Source organism: Argiope bruennichi, chromosome 3 (genome assembly GCF_947563725.1).
Source record: "Argiope bruennichi chromosome 3, qqArgBrue1.1, whole genome shotgun sequence".
NCBI classification, from domain to species: Eukaryota; Metazoa; Arthropoda; class Arachnida; order Araneae; family Araneidae; genus Argiope; species Argiope bruennichi.
In genome coordinates this window covers 127,394,957-127,415,333 of record NC_079153.1, presented here as the reverse complement: position 1 = coordinate 127,415,333, position 20,377 = coordinate 127,394,957, and the positions used below count along the sequence as shown (strand labels likewise).

At 31.0% G+C, this 20,377-nt stretch overlaps 1 protein-coding gene across 3 annotated transcripts in view; it reads left to right on the top strand.

Annotated features, from left to right (window-relative positions):
* LOC129962716 (rho GTPase-activating protein 32-like) overlaps nt 1-20,377 on the top strand; it is a 147,327-nt gene that overhangs the window by 107,733 nt on the left and 19,217 nt on the right. Inside the window, exon 1 of one of the 3 annotated variants that reach the window (XM_056076655.1) lies at nt 19,575-20,023. The exons of the other annotated variants lie outside the window; for them this stretch is intronic. The gene's annotated coding sequence lies outside the window, so the exon portion shown is untranslated. Of the gene's footprint in view, nt 1-19,574; nt 20,024-20,377 lie in introns of those variants that run through there. 3 annotated transcript variants of the gene reach the window in all.

The window sequence follows — 20,377 nt, the reverse complement described above, 5'->3', positions numbered from 1 at the left end:
TTTAAAAAAAAAAAAAAAATCGCAGATTTTTTTCCCTCTCTTGCGTCTCTTAATATTAGCGAGCAATGTCTTGTCATTTTTTAATTAGAAACTCATTAACGGGTATTGACTTTCTATATAGTTCATCAAATCTTACGATAAACTAAAATAACAATATATGTATTGTATTTTCTATGAAAAAGAAAAAGCGCTAATGCATAATATACAGTAATTTACTATTAAATTTTATTTTCGCGATATAAAAAACAAGGCATATTATTACAGTAGTAGATTAATGAAAGAATCAGCAAACTCTTTCTCAGTTTTAACTCATCTCTAGTGCTCAAAAACCATTGTCAGCTGTGACTTTTATCATCTACATCGGTTTATCCCTCAAATCAGCATTTGATTTCAAATTTGCTATATCGTTTCGTTATTTCTTCCGAATTGGCTACGGCAGTTCATTTATACACCACGCATGACTCCATGTTTTTGCATCAAAAAATTCTTTTTCAAATTTTTGCCAAGTTCATAGAAATTTTGAATACCATGCTTTTCGGTTATCCCTAATCTAGTTAACCGGAGCTTTACTGTAATGATTTTTTGTTGTTGTTATAATTCGATTTTTTTGTAACATTTGCAACTGATAAATTGAAACTTTACCTGTTGACAACCTAAGTTGTCAGTATCTAAAAAGTCGCAAGCGACAGCTTCACTAGTGGATGACCTTGTCTTTGTTTCGAGTGGACCATGGCTATAGAAAGATCGCCTTAAATGTTCGCTTTAAATATAACTTTATTTTATAGAGTATTGGTTTCTGATAAGTTTTCTAAAAAGATATTATATGCTTTTCGGAATCATGTTACGAAATTCTTCTCTTAGTGGTGTCTTAATAGCGGAATAATGTTTAAAGTTATTTGCACTTTTTAATTAAGTTACTAATGTATGTAGTAATATTGTTAAACCTGAGTTGAAAAAAAAATGTTATTGTATTTTGAACAGACAATATTATAAAAGCGTTTAATTTGTTTAAAAACTAAAAAACTAACTTTTAAAATTGCATTTATTTTTAAAGAAAAATTATTACAAAGGAAGAAATTATGATAAAATTTATTACTGATAGAAAAACTAGTAGATTTCTTTCGCTGGAATTCTAAGGGTTTTTGTTATGAATGTGTTTGAGTAAGTTATTTATAAGTGTAAAATTTGATTTCAAAACCTACTAGTGAATCGATGTTTTGTGCTCATATAATTATACCACTCACTCTTGATATTCTGTAATATATTGGACTGATGTGACGTAGTCATAATGTTAAGCGTTATCAGAAGAAATTATTTAATTGACACAGCAACAGCTAGTTATTTTTTTTTTAAAGAATTAAGTATTTCAGTACGATTTGAAACTGCTGAAATAATAAAGGATTGTTACATCAAGTTGTTAAAAAATTACTATTAATAATAATAATTGAAGAACGTGTGAATGTTTTTCTTCGTTTTTCCAAATCCATGCCATTAAATCTTGAATGCGGCAGTGCAGCAACTGTCGTGACACTTGTATTTTCGATATTATTTAATTTAATAAACAATTACCTAATTTTTTGGGGGGGGGGATTGAAAACCAAGTATTTGTAAAATTAAATGTATAGAGATTTTGTGGGATGATTTCCACTCAAATCACTTTAGTTTTGCTATATTATTTTGTGTCTTTGTAAATAGGGACGGATATATCATAAGATAAAAATTATATGCAGTACACTCCCGATTTTCCGCGGAATTGGGTGGCGCGGCCGCCGCGGATAACAAAAATCGCGGATAATCCGAAAAAAGCTAAAAACGGGTATAGCAAAAGAGAAAACAGTCATTCCAACTTTGAAAAATCGTTTTATGTACAATAAAACGTAAAATAAACAGCAGGAAATGTTTAACTAACGCTTAATATTTTAGTATATCACTCAAAACGAACCTAAAATGCATTTTGTTAATGAAAACAGAAAAGTGCTTTGTATTTACGGAGGCGTCAAGGATACACAGAAAAATTAATACATATGTACTGTTTTAATACTGTAATGTATTATGTAATTACAAAAGCATAACTGTAAAACTGCACCTTTTTAAAAAAAACAGTCAAAAAAAAAAAAAAACTGTGCGGTAGGCGCGGATAATCGGGAGTCTACTGTAGTTAAATTTAAACTTTGAATCATGGATTAGCATTGCATGCTTTATATTTGTCTATATATGTGCGAACCTTGGGAAAGGATCAAAGTGTTCAATACACCAGCTGGAGAGGTCGCATTGAGGTCACAAAAATGAACGTTGCGTGCTTCTTTCAAATTCGTGAATATTCAGTCATTTCACCTTGCAGCATTTCTAAAACCTTGCCGTTCACTGTTTTTAATTGTATATGTATAATATTATTTTGCTGCTTCGTTACCTTTTTTAATTTCAGTTTAGGGATTTTAATAGAAAATGATTCAACTAAAAAAGAAAAGTGAAAAAATAATTTTTTTTTAATTTAAAAATTGTATTTTTTTTAAAGTAAATTATATGCATTTATGTATAAAAAAGATTTAACGGATTATCTTTTAAATCCATAAATATTCTTTCTTCAGAATTTAAATTGTGAACTAATCCATATTAATTTCGCACATCCGGTCTAGACCAGCCAACCAAAAGCACTGCCAAAAATTTTACTTGTTATCTCAGGTTGTGAGCCATTGACCTAGAGCGCGAGCTAGTTTTTGTGATAGCTTCATATGATTCGGCCCAATCGAAAGCCCACACACTGCACCGGGTAATTTTTTCCTTCCTTTCCCCTCCCAATCGAAGCTTGACACTATTACGGAACTGCTGTACATTTTGAAATAAAAGAAACTACAGAACAACTGAATAGTGTGAGGGAGACACGTTTTCCTATTGACCTAGAAATACAATAGTAGTTTTTATTTCGAACGGAGTTGCTATGTTCCTGCAGTTTGATTGAACGGACCCCCTTCCTCCGAATGCGAAATTATGAGCGGTTTCTTATAAGAAACTTTACTAGGAACTTTTTTTCTCTTTCGTCTTTTTCCCCGGAAGCTAATTGTTTCAGCGGGCGACGTAAAAAAAAGAGAAAAAAATCTGACGTAACAGTCTAAGAAAAAGAAATAAAAAAACACAAAATAAAAAAATAAGTTAAATTTATGACTCACGACGATAGTCCATCATTTCATCAAAAGAACTGCCCGATCTCTTGTTCCCCCTCCCCCTCCTGTTTCTGGTAAGTTGTTTCTGTATGAGGAAACTGTGCTGCTAGAACACCGCTTCTCTACCCTCCTAGCATCCCTGCTCTCCCCCCTTTGTGCGGAAGTAGGTCTCACCCGGTTGTGAACTGGGCTCTCTGATATAGCCGATTCATGGTTGCCAACAAATGAACTCCTATCGCCCCTTTTGGCTACTTATGCCCTCTCGAACTTCTTTATTTTATTGGATTTGAAGTAGATATAATGTGACCCTCAAAATTATCGAATTATCTATTTTCTTGTCATGATTTAACTTTTTTTTGCCAGTGTTTGCTTATAAATGGAAATGGTTTACTTTGGCAAGTGTAGCGGTGGTACGTTGAGGGAAGAAGTACGAAATAAAGAAATGTTTTTTGTTGAATATCAGTGATATCATTGTTTCACTTTCTGTTTTTGTATTTGAAAGGATGCTTGGAAAATGCGGCGAATGTAAACTTTTATAGAGTGTTAGGATAAACAAACGTGAACAAAATGTGAGTGGATCACATAAAACGACTTGTATTATGTAAGAAAAATATATATTTATCGAGAGTTCGCTGAAAAGCCTTATTTGTACACCATAATCTGGGAGGACTTGCAGAACCAAGTTCGTATTAGTCATCTTTGAATCCAAACTAATTTCAAAGTGCAGTACATTTTTTAAAGAAAAGATTTTGATAAAAATGGTGGTATATCGGATATTTTTTTATGAGAACACTTGCGGGTACAATAAAATGTGAGATTTCAGCCGAAGTGATCTAACATTACTATTGGAATTGCGAAATTTCTGATATAAATCTTAATGCAATATTGTTTATAGATAGGATGCTATAAATTATCTACAGAGGAAGTCATTGTATCTTGAGTTTACAAATTTTATTTAGATTTTTTTCAAATCAAAAATTAATCGAAATATAAATTTTTTCCCACAATGGCTTTAAAGAATAATACTACACAAAATTTACTTTTTTATGCCACTTAAAAATTAAAAGAAAAAAAAATAACTTTTCAGCAATATTGATTTGATTTCCTCGTATTTTTTTCTAATTTAAATAAATTTTCAAAATATTTTTCTTTGTATATAACAGTAATATTTTGCATGCTGCTTATTGCATTTGTGAATGTATCCATGTTTATTGTTGCAAAAATCCAGTAATTTTTTAAATATAAAGTAATTTTTATAATATATAGAAAGGCAAATTAAGCCTAAAATATCACACTTTGATTAGAGGCTTGAATTTTATTATATTGGAATATTTAATATTCCAATATTACTTTAATAAAAATTTATCTTTTTAATAATCAAAATACAAATTTTAATTAGTAAGAATTTTTACGAGTAATTATTGTCATTTAGAATTTTCGATATTGTTTTTATTAATCAATTTTATTGAAATTATTTTATTTTCCAAAACGCGAACGAAAATAGGATCGTGAAAAATTTCATGCGAAAAAAAGGCTACAAGATATACCATTATCCCTCTTAAATTGCCCTGAGAATAATTGCAATGTAGTATTGTTTAATGCTACAAAATCCGTACGGTATTGTTAATAACAAGACAAATGTCAACAAAATCGAAACCAAATAGCATAAAATAAAGCTATAAAAGCGAAGTAAAAATGATTAAATAAATAACATAGCGATTTTACCTGTTTATTTGATAATAGTGTCACTTGGTGAACTGCAGATGATAAAAATCGGAATAAATAACTGAAAATGAAGACATTATAAAAAGAAAAAGAAACAGAGAACAAATGAAACTAGAAAGTTGTTTCAAACAGTGGTGTAAAAAAAATTATTTATATGATTCTGAATTCCCATATTTTTTCTTTTTAAAATAAAGAAATAAAACTTTTGCCACGAATCTGTGTTTCTAGCTCGAATCAGCAAAGAACATCTATGAAATCATCAAGAAAATAATTAATACGTAATGAAAGAGTGCAGTTTAATCATTTTTATTTTGTGTGAGAAAGAAATGCTCGAATAATCGAATCAAAACTGTAAAACGAAAAGCGTTTAAATAAATGAAATTAGATATGTAGTTTGATCATTAGGAATGTAAGTATATATTAATTTTTGAATAAAATCTGTACCTTTAACAGTGGAGTAGTATGTGTATCCACATCAGTACGATCGCAATAGAACACAGTGACCGAAAAATAAAATTTTTATGATCAATCTTATTAAAATTTGGTTCTGTAATAAAATTTGTACTCAGTCGATGGAAAGATATACACTCAAAGTTCATATTCGATTGTTTTCATTATTATGAAACCGAATTCGCTTATACTAAACGTGGACTTTTGTGGACTAAACGTAGACTTCCGGGATAGAGTACTCCCCAACCTCCCACGAAATTTTCATGGGGTGCACATTTTTATAAGTATTGTAGACAAAACACATTTTAGCGGAAACGTGGATTTCATTGTTTTCGGTATCGAATTTTATCATTCTTGAGATACTTTACTTTTACGTACTATTATTCTACAATATTTTTACTATCTCGAGCACTTTTAGTATAAATGTATTCATTTTGTTTTTCACTTAATCTAGTTTATTTTATTTATTACGCCCCCCCCCCCAAAAAAAAAAGAAAAAAAAAAATCGTTTATTTTGAAAAATAATAAATTTATCGTTGTTTATTTTGAAAAATTTATTATTTTATTACACTCAACTGTTTCGTGTCAAGCTTGTGTCATATCTAGGAGAACCAAAAAGAAGGTGTAACGATAGCGAACGGGGGCTAAAGGGTGGGTGGGTTATAGAATACTTGGATACCATGGAGCCGAAATGTTAGTGTGTTAATATTATTATTTTTTTTTTAAATACGTTATAATGACTGGGCAAAATTTTAAAATCATATATTGGGTGCCATTTGCACTTATTAAGACACTGATAGTGACGGTGAGGGAGCGAAGGGATGCTATGCCGTGGGTACTGCTGCCCTCGCAACGTCATTGGTTCTATTGTTCATGCGTAAGAGAAAGTTGATCAGAGAGCACTCCTGCTGATTATCTGATGCATAAAGTAACAATAACAATAAAAATTTGGACGAATGAGTGGGTTGTTTGATTATCTCAAATGCCATGTTCTTACTTTCTCGCATACGAAACGTTCAAAGAGAAGTTATTGTAGTTGTCAAAAAATTCGACAAATCTTTACGCTTTTTCCGAGCTCGAAAAACACATTTTTGGCAACATGTCTCTCTGTGAACATGATAATTCAAAAACTTTTTGATCTGGACAGATGAAATTTGGTATATATACGTCACCAAATCTGTAGGTTTCGATCAAATCTTAAACGAAATCTTTCAAAGGAAGTAGGTCGGAGTACGAGGTAACTAGAAAATGTAAAACGCTAGATAGATAAAATTTAGTTTATAAATTAATCATTTAAAATGCAGATTGGTGTTACGTTTGGAATCACAACCATCGAGAGGACAGACCGTCTATTTTTCTGTACAATCGCATGCATGTAAACGCAATAATTCTAAAACGCGGCGACTTAAATAAATGAAATTTGGTGTATAATGTTGTGATTGTGAATGAATCTGTTTATATACCGTATACATGGCGTTGTGTTGTCGAATATAGCTTTTATGTCAATAAAACTCAATCAACTAAATAGTGATTATGACTTTAGTTCTGCCTCAAATTTTGGTTTCTGTCCGTCAGAAAAAAAGCTTAAAAAGAAAATATATTCAATTTTCAGGTACTTGTGCATTAACCGCACGCCAGGATCGTATCCCATCCCTCAAAAAAAAAAAAATCAATGAAAATGCTGAATTTACGCCACATATCAATATTTCTTTATTATTGTTCGCCAGTGATATGCACCCTTACGTAAAATCCACAATTTTTTGAGGAGAAAGGGGTATAACACTTCATTTCTTTTAGAAAGAGTGGAACTTTTTTTTTTTTGATGCCATTTCCACTGGTTTTTGTTAAGCATCAATTTTCTATAAGAATTCTTAGACCTTCTTTCCAAATATTGGAAATTATTTCCAAAATGTATTATCAAATACGTGTAATCTTAGTTAATTTCTATAAAACATGTCTTTCACTGGGTTCATATGATAACAAATGTTGAATTTTTATTGAATTTATAAAATAAAAGCGATTTAGTATTTCTCTACATCCAGCTGCTTTTCGGAAGTGCGCACATCTTCCTGTCAGTTTGTCGTCAGTGTCAACGCTGATTTTCATCGCTACCGTGTTCTTGATGAGCCCTCACTCCATTAGCCAACTGATAAATATTCCACAGTGTGGCACATGCTCGATTTCGCTTGAAGGTTTCGAGTAAATGAGACGTGATATTTTTATGTCACGGATAATTAAATAGTTATCCATTTTGTGAACGCAAGATTCAGAATGAGTGACCGTGACCTTTTGCCACACTCGTGCTCGTTTTTAAACCTTAATTGTATTTTATCAGCATGCATCTGTATCTTTCTCTTATTCCCTGTCAATTAATTCATCCTTTATTTTTACTATTTCTTGTCGGTTTATTTCTCACTGGGATTTCTATCAACATTTTAAATGTCGTATTAACTAACATATTTAGAATTTTATGTGGTTTCTTAGACAGCTATCCCATGATGGGATCCAATTTCAGTCGGTTCATATTTGAATATTAACCACTGCTTCAATAATAATTGCAAATGAGTTGAAAGTAAAATGAATCCTGTTATTGTTGTTTTGTTTCTTGCTCACCTTTAATGAGTCGTACGTCTCATTGTAACTGCAAAAGAATTCTTCCCGACCTGCCGTAGCATCATGGTAAATCACCATCGTTACGACAGCAATCTGCCGAGACTGTTATCGGAGTGGAGGTAACCAGTCCCACGCCATTATTTTACCCGCCATGGAAGCGAACATCAACTGCCATGTCCAAAGCTCTAATCCTTGGGATGTGCTCAGCTTCGGAATCCCTGATTGTAAATGGATCTCGAAAATTGCATCGCCTTGGTGCCTCTGTATATCTTAATCTATCTGAAGTGAATTTGAAAGCTTGATAAATATCCCAAGATTAGTACTCTGAAGTTAAAACGATACTTAATTTTAATTTCATTAAATTCGAGTATGCGACTCTTATTGAAAAAGAAAAATGGAAGAGCAAAATGAAATTATCATAATAATAATGCTATATATATAATAATAATATGTAACGACACTTTGGAACCCTTAATCAGTTGCTTATTTAATAATCCAGCCATGGGTAATTCTTATCTCTACCTTTTTCACTACCAGAAGCATTTCAGGGAATATATATTAGTACAGTGACTGTTGCGATTAATACTTTTGCGGCCTTTGCTTTTTTTTTATTTTTTTATTTGCGGCCTTACCTAGGATCCATAATTTTATTGATGGAAAGGGAGCATGTGTGTATGTGGGGGGGGGATGTAAGACCTTAATTGGAGATTATACGAGAAAGTTTTGGGGAGACAAGTCCTACTGGTTTATTGATGTTATCATATGAATAAGAAAGTTTTTTTTTATTTGTAGAAATAGTTATAACAATTTGGGAGGAGGGGGAATACCCCTTTTTTGTCCCCCTTTAACAGCTGATGGAATTTTCATAAGTTTCTTCTTAAGGTTTTAGAAGCTTTAAGTCAACCCTGTGATTATAACTGCTTCCCGAACATATTTAAAAATCAAATCAATTTAATAAAAGCAATCGATCATTCGTTAACAAATATTTTTAAATCATCGTTCATTTTCAAAAGAAAGAATTAATTTTACAAAAAAAAAAAAAAAAAAAAAAAAAAAAAAAATGCTTTCCCCCCAATTTAATCAATCTTTGAAGTTTGAAATCCTCTTGTAGAATATGAATAAAATAAAATTCATAATATTTTTTGCCCCTAAGCCATTTGAAGGTGAAGAAAGAAATCCATAGCAATCCGAACAACTGTATTTATGTTTAAAGTGATTAAAGGGTTAAGTCATGTCAATGTTTATATTTCAGTTCATTTTTATTTCTGTGTACAGCAGACTTTTAATATTATAGCTTCACGAGATCGTAAGCCCTTAAGTATTCTTAACTTGGGCGGACGTTTTAAGCTGATTATAAAGGTAACGCCTTGGTGAGGTAAGATATTAACATTATCCTACAGTCATTTCAACCCCATTAGATGATTTTTCACCATGATAGAGAGTTAAAAGCAGACGTCCTCCTCGTAGTGTGAGATTGCGAGTATTTTTCTTTGAATGAAAAGGAAGTTACTACAATATTTTGAATGAATCATGATCAGGGATAGTAACACACACAAGCCAATGACCTTACCTTAGCAACTTGCCTCCTGTACAGGAAGTGTTGTTTAAACATTTGATTTATGAATGGTCGTGTGGTCTTGATATCAGATTTTGGCAGAAAATTTCTCATTGGACTCAACAAAAATAACAGACGAAGGTAGATAAAAAAGGGAAGAAAAACGGTTTCGTGCTCTGTTTTGTCAGTTGGTAGTGATTCTGTTGTAACAGGAAGTCTGCCAACTTCTTTTAATGAACTCCAGAATGGCTGATACTGTTTCGGTGTGTTTTACTGGAGATATCTTTTGTAGCACTCTAATGAAGGAAAATTATTTACTAATTAATGAATATTTTAAAAATGTATATTCAAGAAAACAGCAGGAGGAACATTTGGATTGAAATGGGTTCTTACTATTTTGCAACCAAGAGTTGTCAAATATTCTTTAGATATTATATTTGATTATTAATATTACTAAGATTATTTGTTAATCTATAATATACTTCGCGCTATTAATATTACCAATAATATGGATAGAAATTTTTAAATATATTTTGCCCCCTAAATTGCAAAATATTAAACAAATTAAAATGAATTATATATATGCAATGTCTTTTTCTTTTTTAAGTGTTTCTTAAAAATTCTTTTTTTCATGATACAAAAAGCAAAGGCTAATTATTAAATTTAGTTTTTTTTAAAAACACAATTGCAATTATTCCTGCTTTATTTATTGAATATAATTTTGTATAATTTTTCGCTGTATCATTTAGTATGAAGTTCTTCTTCCAAATTCTGCAAATTTCTCCTGATAAAATTTAATTGCAGCCTTACGTTCTCTCTACCTGAAATTTGATATAAAGGAATTATAAAATTACTAATTTTTTTAATTTGAATACTTTCTTAATTAATTTCGCTTTAGTTATTTTATTATTAACTTACTTTACCTTTTTATAAGTAAGTGGTTATATAAATAAGTAATAGTATTAATTTTTAATTATTTATCTTCTAAAAATAATTTCTTAATTATTCGAACTTCAGCTTCACTGTAATTTTAAGTTCTAAATTGTGTAGGTTTGCCCCCCCTCCCCCACATACACACAGTACCAAAACGCCGTATCGGTAATTTCCATTCTGAAACTATTTAATTTCAAAATATTTGCTCACAAGCTCTTTCCTGCTCTCTGCTTTCGCATTCAATTCTCTTTGCTGCGCTCATCATAGTTTATAACAGAGAAATCTTGATACAAGATAAAATATAGTCCCATTTTTATCCTTAAATCATGAGGAATAAACATTTGTTTTTATTTAAAATCATAAGAAATAAGCATTTGTTAAAGAACTCCATTCCTGATCCTTCAAAGAATATTTTGCATATATGTATGGAAATAAAGTCGACATATTAGGCATATATTTGTATGCTAGATAGGTCCACTAGAAAAAAAAAAATCAACAGGCTGATTAACATTCGTTCACCATTATGAATGAACAGCAGTCTTTTTTTTTTTTCTAGAATAAATACAGTATCTATAAATATATTTATAATTTTATTAGTTTAGTTTCTATTCATTTATTTTCCCTCGTTAAATGTATCTGCATCCAAAAGTAGTTGAAGAATAACTGCTAAGTTTGGAATTAAATTTAAACCGGAACGAATTCCGTGAAGGACATTTCAGAATATTCCTTAAACCTTGGCTGTAATATATCACTCCATTTAGATAGCATCCTTCGAATACCCCTTCACCTCTCTCTCCAATGATCTGTCGAGTTATAATTGCGGTATTCTTTTCTTTCTCTTCTGTGTATTTTTTTAATATCGTTAACGACCATTTGATATGTTTCTATAAAGGATTTTTTATTTTGTGCATTGGGATTTTTTTTCCTCTTCATGTTGACTTAATTACTGTGGAAACTCCGTATATAGTTTGTTTATAATTTGTAGTGTAGAGCTTGTTTCGGATTTCATTTGTCTGAATTTGAGCCTCCAGAACAAACGATATAAATTAACATCGTCAAAATGTCGCCACGATTTTTCAGAAATAAGAGTAATTATCGTTTGCTGCCTGTTGGATAGAAAGTAGCTTATTTTGGATAAATGTACATGAAATTTCACAGATTTGTGCAGATTTAAAAATAATTTATGAATAGTCTCTTTGTAGCAATATTGTTTGTATAGAATACGGATCTTTTTAGAAGCAATTGTTAGTTTTAAAAAAGAAATCATTGAATTCTGTTTGAAAAGTTTTTCAGTTTGTTAACCATTCACTATTTAGTTCTATATTTTTATATTAATCGTTTTCTGGATTCAATTTTTAATTTGCAATTCGTTAAGATTTTGATAAGAATAATAAGAATTTTATAAGATAATAAGAATTTATTTTTAGAGGAGGGGGAGGGTGCAAGACAAGAATGATCAGGTCTTTTGTATATGCGGAAGTTTTTACTTGCAGTATCTTAAAATTTCTACTCTGTCAGTTTGGAATTAAAATTTGTATCCTTTCTTCCATTGAACGTTCTTCTATTTAAATTTAATATATATTCTATCTCGATTTCTTTTCAAATACTATCGCACATGCAAATCATTCGCCATGTCTTCATTTCTTTCTTTTTCCCTTTTAAATTATAGATGAATGGTATTTAAAAAACAATATATAGTACTTGTAAAATAGAACGCACATGAGTAAGAACAATGGAAAATTAACGGAGTGTGGCAGCCTTGGGCTTGGAATTCCCTTTTACTTTAAAAGTGAAATATAAATGTTTAATTCCAAAAACTCTGATAATTAAGACATTTATAGTCGGGTCGTACTGAGGACGTTTTCACTCTCCATTCCCCTTGTCTTTGAAAAAGACTCGAAAACCTACTTTCCTGCTTTATATGTTTTTTCGTTGTTGTTTTTTTATTCGCTTATTCTTTTAGCTGAATGTTTCTGAGAGAATGAATGAGTTGAATAATTACACATGTGGTCGACCTTGCTCTAAGTATTGTGAACATACGTTATCGGGAGAAGTTATAATTTGACCATTTAAAGGAACATATCCTGCGTGCGGTTTCTTTGCTGTTTTCTATTCTGAGCCAAATTATTTGTTTCAAGGTAGTTTAAAATGATTTTTTTTTTCTGTGCGAAACTACTGAAAATCTTTTTAAATAAATTGTAGAGAAAAAGCTATATCAATAATTGTTTATTTTAACCACATCTTATTTCTAGGATGGCAACAAAATCTAGTTAAAAATTCATTTGAATGAAATAATGCCTTTATAAGAAATTGAAGGCAATTAAGAAAACAGACTTTAATTCCTGTCTAATTAAATTGTTCTTTTAGTATTGTCCTAATGTTTCTAAATCTTTTGGCTTCACTTATATTGATCACATTAATTAATCACTTCCTTATATTTTCCATTCCAAATTTTTAAAAGTTATTATGGCAGCGGCAACACCATGCTGTTTCGGAGTTCTGCAGTGTGACAAAGTGGTCGCAAGCACCTCCACAACATAATTTGGAATAGTTACTTTATTAATTTGCAAGTTTAGGGAAAGATTAAAATTAATTGAACTGGTTTAGACGAGCGCATAATGCTCTAACGTCATGAAATTTGATATAATTGTTAGATTACAACTTTTAAAACATAATTATTAATATAAAATAATATTTAGATTATTTATGGGGAAAATAGAACTTTAATGGAATTACATTTTAATTCTTTTGACTGAGCCTTTTACTATGGGGACTAATTTTAACTATTGTAATTAGTTATTTTAGAAATGATTCAGAAATTTCACGCTTGTAGCTCATCGTAGCTATCTAAGGCCGAAACAGAAATTATGGTTTATTCTCAACTATAAACAATTTTTTAAACTCTTAACCATTTTATGCTTTCTTCAGTTTTAACCATTTCTGGTAAGAATATAGAATTGTTTTTTATATTTTTCCTTAAACCTTTTCCGATCTTTTTGGCGGTATTCGTTTATTACTTTATTTATTTGACTATTTTATAAAGTTAATTTAAGTATTATAGAAATAATGACACGTACACTATAAACCTCAATCTCACAAAGATTAAATTAGATTTGTCTGAGCTGTCTTTCAATTTATTGTGCAATTTTCTCAATCAATTTTTGTTTCTTTTAACTGAAATTTTATTCCAAAAATTAACTGAAAGATAAAATTAGTAGAAAATAAATATTGGTTTGTGGATCAAATTTAAAACTTCTTTCTTGGCAAACTGAAAAATTTTCTTGCAAAATGTGCCGCAGTTAGAAATGATTCTAGATATTTATTGCATTGTTTTAATGAATTATTAATATCATTTGATATAAGATGATGTAAAAATTGGTGTCTGTTAGAGATATTTCAATTTTTTAACGAACTAGAAACTGTATAATCATTTAGAATTTCGTAGTATTGATTCCGTTACAATGTATCCTGAGAGACAATTGGTTTTACTCAAATATCGTTAAGATCAATCCAAGGAATTCCATTGATCATTGATGATAGGATTTGTTGGTATAACGATTTTTCTGCTTTGAAAAGTAAAATATGTTTGACATCGAAAAAAGGTATAGGAAGAGGAAAAAATGCAATTCAAAATCGTGTCATCATCTTACCGACTAGTTGTGTCATCGTATTACTTGGGATACTTTCCTTTTTATATTTCTATTAGAATTTTGAAAACAAAGATTTATATAAGTGATCAATCAAGTAAATTATTAATTGGTCAGTGAAAACCAGCTTCTGCAATTCCAGTCGTTCCATCTGATTAAAAAAAAAAAAAAATCCAACTAATTCTTGTTTCGAAATGCATGGGGGATATCTTTTGATACTTGGATTACTAAAATTCACTACTTCGACTTAGATTTTTCTTTTCGATTATTTCCTTTTCCCAATATTAATCCATAATATGTTAGTAAATTTCAGTTTCTGATTGGAGAATTAAAACTTTTCAGAAAATTTGCCACATATATGATCAAACGTATGCAAAAGCCTCTGTTAGGGTCAAATACTTTTATTGATGTGTGATGATTAGGATAAGTGTTAGAACTTTATATTTTGAAAGTTTTTCAAATTCGCGCCGTTGCAAAATCTCTTTAGTATAACTTCGAAACTGGTCTTTAATTTAACGGATCTATAAAATATTTAATAAAAAAATATTCTGCCCATAGCTAACAACCCGGTATCATTCCAAAAATCATTCCGTATATCAGATATTTAAAAATGTGTATATTTTCCATAACATTAAAAAAAAGAAAGCATGATGGCATCGCTTTTATCACTTCTTTATGCTACGTTTAATATAAAATAACCAATTTCGCTAAATTTGCCATTGAGGTTTCTGTCATTGAACCATTTCCTTTTGCGGAACATTAGCAACGCGGCTGGTCTCTAGTAGGATTTTGCCATGAATAAAAGGGATTGTTATTCCGATTCCAAGTGTGTGAGATGTCGGTGATCATGTCATTGAATGAAGTAATTCAGACAATTTTCTTTCTACTTAGCACTGTACATATTTTTTTTCTTCTTTTTTTCCTTTCTTGCCCTGTGTTCTACGAGATTTCGAGGTTTCCCGCGTTTCTGTCGTCAACTTCCGGTGAGCTCGTCCCGTCTTAAGTTTCAGTGTCTGTAATCGGTTAGTGACGACGAACATGCAAAAGATAACTTGACTAAGATGCTTGACCTTGCACGTTTTTCTGCGCCGGTTATGGTTCGCTCTCAGCTGTACGAATTGCCTCTTATTAGCTGGAAAACTTGTTCTGAATGCGTGATTAGAAGATGGAGAATCCATGGTTTCGATATTATTACTACGAGGGGGGAAAATGGGTTATTAATATCCATTTGTTTTAATTTTAGAGACGGGTTTAAAACCTTATCTTCGTTTGTAATACTTCTACTGATGTAGCTTTTGAATGCAGCTAGTGTTTGTAGTGTTTTCTACGGTGTTCTATCATCAGTTGTTCTGCTTATCAATCAATGACCCTTTGGGCTAAGTTTATGATTATTTTTCCTATTTTTTTTTTTTTTTTTATTATTATTGAAGCTTAAACCTGGTTATTATAAAATTCATCTTTATTATTAACTGGCGACCAGCTGGTTCGCCAAGGATATTAATTCCCAGTTAAATTTCTTATACATAACCTGATGTTCAAGATCCCCCACCCCCAGAAAATATACACCAAAGCTGCATTCAATGTGCGCATGAGTGATCCTAATAGAGTAATATCACGTGATATCGTAGTGCTGTTAAAAACGTAACTTTCAAGATACCCTGTCTTCTAACCTTCACGGTTTAGTAACTTCATCTTATTTCTCATGTGAATGACACAGATATTAAATAGAACCCTTTTTCTACCAGCAGTGGAAGAAAATAACGCAGTTGAATATGTGATGAAACAATAAAAACGGTTTGAATATCATTTGAATCAAATTGAAATTATATAAAAATGTTTTTTTTTAAAAGTGCCATAATTCAGAAAAATTTGCACGACTGTTAAATAGGTGTCACTGGAAAGATAAAATGTTTAAATTTTGAAACGGTGCGAAAATTTTCATGCAGTAATATTTTCGGGAGTTATCGCGGGGAAACGCCAAAAATTCGCTTACATGTCACTTGTTTTTCTGAAATATGATTTGCCAATTATGATTTATATTATGGACAAAATAGTAATTTGTTTTATAAAACAAAAATGAACAAACATCTGTAACTTTAATAATGACTTTTATCAATAACTGTGGTGATCTTCCAGAATTCTTATGTTTTTTGTATAATTGTTTGTGATATGTTTAATATTCATTCAAAATTCTTACGATTTTGTTAGAAAAATACTTGAAATATATTTTTTAGGAAATTAATGAAATATAGAAAAAAATGTATGCGGCAAGAAATTATCATTCAGAAGATATATATAATATTAATTTTAATTTCAAGTTGATGCAAGAAATTATTTTTGTACCGTAATATTTTCGGAAGTTTTCGCACAAAAATGCCAAAATTTTGGTAAATTTTTAATTAAAGTTCTAATTAAAATTTCAAAAAAGGCATTCTAAAGTGCACATCCCCACCCTCCAAAGTATACATACATGTGTTAAGTTTGATACCTTTTGCTCAAACAATCTCGCTTTTAGAGCTATTGGAATGATGTCGATAGCTCAAAATTGGGAAGAACTAAATCAAAGAAATTTTGCATTGGAGCTTTGCATCCATTTCTGGGAAATTTTTGTACAAAATCCTTATACGGGAAGTCCGTCATTTGCATATGAACGTAATAATTCAAAAAAGCAATGAGCTAGATAAGTTAAATTTGACACACGTTATTATTACAAAAATTGTAGATATATATAAAACTTTGGTTGGAATTCGCCAGCGTATTGATTGGCGGTCCTTCCGTCTTTTGGATTCATTTGTGAGTGTGATAAATAAATGTAAAGAAAAAAGTTAATACGGTAGATAGAGAAAATTTTGTATGTAATCTTTACTACGACACATCTTTAATTTTGTATTGCAGACATGTATAAATGGACTGTCAGCTGTTTTCTTTGGTGTTATGTGGGCACAATAGATCAAACACCGAGATGAAAATTAAGTTTTGTATTATAATCATCATATCGCTGATTATATAAAATTCAGACACCATCGGTTAGTGGGAAAAGATTCCATATACGTGCAGAATTTTCAGCGCGCCCTTCTTCTTCCTATATCTTTACATCTTGTTAATGTGCTTCATCCTTGACTTGATGCACTGCTGTATGAAAATTCAGAGAAGGGGATATTCGTTAACGTGACGCCCTCATTGTCCGACTGCGGTTTAAGATCGCGAGATCCCCTCTCCTCCTTAATTTATCTACACTGATCCAGTGAAATCGGATCCACAAATGAAATCAGAATTCCTGTGACTTAATGTTTCTGTTTCTACTTCGGAAATGTGTTCTCTTTTTTGTAAAATCTGTGTATTTTAGACTTGGAGTTGTAAGTAGAATATGTTTATATGGTTATTATTATTATTATGTTATCTTGCTGCGTAGTGTAGTAACACGTTAAAGTCGTGTTGCAATATTCTGTAAGACATGTTTTTTCTGAGATTCTTCGTGTTCCATTATTCCGTTATTGTATATAGTGCTTTAGGGTGCACATAAAATTATTATAAGGCTATAAAGATGAAAGCAATGTTTTACTTTCAGAAAGAAAAGGTAGAAGGTTGTATAAAGTTTGTGTTGAATTTTCAGTCAATCTCAATTCTCAGACACGAGTTTTTGCGCATGTGCCAGGATGTATTTATTTCACCAAAAGGTAAAATGAAAAAAAAAAAAAAAAAAAAAGTGCGTCTAATGGAACGGAAGCCAACATCTAGGCCTAACAAAAAAATTCTGAACCGTGTACATCTTAAGTACCCATCACCCCCTATGTGGAGTTAAATCATCCTAAGTTGCCAGTCTCAGGATCTTGAAACGAACAATACCTTAATATAAACAGATTTCAGAAATTAACTATTTTAAAAAAACTACAATTTTTCAGTAATGAAATACTTTTGTTCGTAAAGTGTTCCCTTGATTTTACTCGGAATAATGCCCCCTCCCCCCCCCCCCCCAAAAAAAAAAAATTTGAACGTTTTCTTAGTTTATCTTCGAAATCTTATGGTATACAGAACTTATATTTAAATGTCGCAATAACACTGTTACTTTTCAAAATCTATTTCGATAACACGCGTCTGGAAAGCTTCTGAACGTGCATAATCCAAGAATAGGTTTCTGGTGCGAGAATCGTAAACAAGATAATTAATGTGTAGTTGAATTCTAAATGACTATATTCCATTCACACTCATACACTCACTATAAGGGATAGTGAAGTACGAATTTTCAGAATAGTTCCTATTGTAATGTATTATAGCCATATTTTCCAATATATTTTAAGTAGATTTAATACAACACATTGCTGGGGGAACGGATTAAAAAAAATTTGCAATGAAATACATAATCGAACTTATTCAGAATAGCAGACGAATTATATTTTTGTTTCATATTAAAAACCAGGTTCCAATCTCGATGCTTATGAGCTTCGAGTTCTAGAGTACACAGAATAACAAGAAACGTAGCTTAAAGCAAATAATAATTAATATTTATTATTATTATTATTATTATTTTACTTTTTTTTTCTTTTAATTTTCTAAACATATTGAGGGTGAATTCAGAATCTAATAAAAGTGAAGGAGCGATTTAAACTGATATCGATTGATGGTTCGAGATGCTAAAAGAATAAGAACTATTTTCCCGATTCGATTACTTATTTTGTTTAGAGAATTTATTTCTATCAATTTAATAAATTAAAAAAAAAAACCTTCTAGATGACTCACGTGACTTGTTCATTAGTTAATAATCACTTTTTTTTTTGTTCCATATAAAGATTCTATAATTCAAAAACTTGCGCATCCAATTAGCCATTAACCGGTAGAGATTAAAAAAGATCTTTGTAAAATGAACATGACTACATACTTACAGTTCATTATCTGTTGTAAATTTTTAGTTATATAGGGGGTGGTAACTAAAACTGATATCTTCAGTCTTTTCATGACGTCTAGTTTTCTAAATATACAGTGCTTTTTTTATTCGTTGCGTTTTCATTGCTAATATTCCTCCACTGTTAAAAAAAATTGCGAATACTGTCAGTAGGAACAAAAATAGCTTCATGGAATAATTCACAATGAAATAACGTGAACCTGTTGTTCACGAAAGAATCCTTATTTCCTGTTTTATTTGTTTGAATAATGATGTTTATTTATTCCTTTTAAAATGCTTTTCCGAAGCTGTTACCATTTTTGTATTCCGGTTTATTTATCTCGCAGGATAAGAAACTTATCTAAAATAATGGCAAACGTCTTCTCTGCCCCTTAAAATTCCTGTGGAAGTCGTAAAGCGCTGGCTCCCTCTTCTTCAAGTGAATCATGCCTTAATTCGCCGTGAGGTTTTCCGTAGTTACGCTCCCTGCGCGTAATAAATATTCACTACTACAGAGTAAGTTTTGTTTACCTCTGGTTCCGTCACTCTCTTGGCGAGCTTGGCGGCAGTTCACTATCTGACCATGAAATGAAACCCATCGCCTCTCCATGTAGCAACCTCAGTGTGTGTATTTTTTACGTCCTGTCGCGCGTGTTGATTTGTAGCAGCATCTTGATATTTCGTAGTGTTTTTTGAAAAATAGGAAATCATGTTCGCACATTACGTTCCGATCGAATCTCTTCAGTTTTCGGCTTATCGCATTATTAATCGGTGTTCGATTTATGGAATTTGATGCAAAGATTGTTTCCAAGCATCGACGGCTGGGCTGGGTTTTTTCCACTTCTTTTACATTAGCACCGTGCCACGTTTTGCGGCGTTTTAAATCAGGCCAAGTGGATTTTTAGAGCATTTAACAGACCCCTTATTGTCCGGTGAATGTGCTTCACTAAGTGCTACAATGGCTCGTATGTGATATGGAGCTCGGGAAGTTATTGACCAAAAGCTGCCGCTTTATCGTTCAGCCGGGTTTTGCAATCTCCATGTTATGTCTAAATATTAAGTTAGTATATTTTAAATTTATTTCTAAATACTCACATTTCTTTTTACTTTTAACCATGAAATTATACGCCAAAGTATCCGACATTGTATGTTTTGACTTAGAAGTTGTACGTATATCAATTTTTCTTGTTTTTATATTGTGTGATAGTTCGGATTGCATCTTAAAAATAGCAATCTCTTTTGAATTGAATGTTTTTTTTAAATATAGATTGCACAGTCTTGAATATAAAATTCATTAATTTATTCGTTGTTTTTTAATAAACTAAACATCGAAAACCGAATGATGTCAATGAATTTTTGTTCATTTGACGAATGTGACGTTCCATTCAAAATACTGATAGATACAATTTAACAT